A 1,669-nucleotide genomic window follows, 5' to 3' on the forward strand; every position below is an offset into this window, starting at 1 on the left:
GGGCCCCTTTTTGAAAAGGGAAGGGGCCAAAGTTAAAAAAGGAGGGTGGTGTTTAAAAAAAAAAAAAAAAAAAAAATATATATATATATATATATATATATATATATATATATATTTCCTTTGTCGCCTTTAATTTCCACGATTACTGGTTACTGCGATCTTTACCAGAAATGAGAGACAGGATGATGGAAGAACGAGAGCCAAAGCAGTTCATTTCATAGCTTCGTCTCCCGGCTATAAAACAAGGTGAGCAAAGTGTCTCAACCAATCACTCCAGCTTTGTGGAACGCAGCTGAATGAAAAAAGCTTTGCAAAGTCTGCAGAAACAGAACGACGGGTGCTTATGTTGTGTGGGAAGCTGTTCACCAGGCCTTTAGTTCTCTTTTTATTAAATTGTTCTGTTTTTTTTACAGATACGGACAACTTCATTTTTTTTTGTTTTGTTTTCTATGAACATTTTAGCAGCTGGTTGTCTCCTAATTAGCAGTTATGTTCATTTCTTGTGTACAGTCATTTGTTTAGTGACTCTAGTTTTTATTATACAGTCATTTTGTAAGATAAATTTCCTTACTTATATAATTTACAACAATAATTAATATCCAAAGCTAAGCTAGCTTGTCTTTGTATACAGTTATCTTATCTTTGTTTCTACTTGGTAGCAGCTAACAGCGCAATCTCCAAAGTGTGGATGTGCTCCTTCACAGCAAGATAAAAAAAGGTAACACCATCTATTGCTCACAAACACAGCAAATGACCTTTTCTGCCTGGGTCAGAGGCAATCGTTGACAGTTCCTTTCACCACTGCGTGGGTTCCACTTTAGCTGTTATGCCTCTGACCTGAAGTATGTTTAGCCCCCAGGGTATTCTTTAGAGATGTGCTGAATGAGTCCTCAGACATGGGACTGAACGCCCGAGGAGTCCAGTCTTCCTGCTCTGGTGCTGATTGTGTCCTTAAAACCATCTGCTCTAAGTTGCTTTTGCATTAGTTTCTTCTTTTTTTTTTTTTTTGAAGCCCCAACTATCCCTTATGTTTGTCTGCCTGTGTGTTACACATTTCAAAATGCTGAATTGAAAGTCATGTTCCTTCCCTTCTTTAACTTTAGTCAATGTGCAAATTAAACATGTATATCTGGATCCTAGTGGAACTGACTTGATATTTTTCGTCAAAGGTAACAGATTTCTCCTGGGATTAGGAAGTAAAGTTCATATGCAATTGTAATTAATTATACATGCAGAGTTTTAAATCATGGTTGAAAAAATGCACATTTGTAATAGCAGTAAATGTCAGCTGTCTTTCATGTTCACCTTATTACAAGAACACACAAATAAATGAGTCTCTGAGGATAGCTTAGCTTGTTTCTGGTATTAAAAGGAGATTTAGCACTTTATGAATGACCACCAATTGTATTCCTTTGATAATTAGTCATCTTTACTGGTTTAACCTTAAATTATGGATAAATAAAGTATTCTTTCACTCTAATATAATAATCAATCTCCTAGAACAAGATTTTTGAAATGCCGTACCTTGTAAATTTCTCCTAGCTCTTTTTGGTTGGGATGGTCCAATAAATATAAGTACAATATATTATCTTTGAAAATTGTGTTCACACAAAATCAACTCTCTTATACTGTGCTAAACATTATTTATTGTCACTGTTGCACATAAAAC

Source organism: Poecilia latipinna, unplaced genomic scaffold, assembly GCF_001443285.1.
Source record: "Poecilia latipinna isolate Pla-1442-1.1 unplaced genomic scaffold, P_latipinna-1.0 Scaffold241, whole genome shotgun sequence".
Lineage (NCBI taxonomy): Eukaryota > Metazoa > Chordata > Actinopteri > Cyprinodontiformes > Poeciliidae > Poecilia > Poecilia latipinna.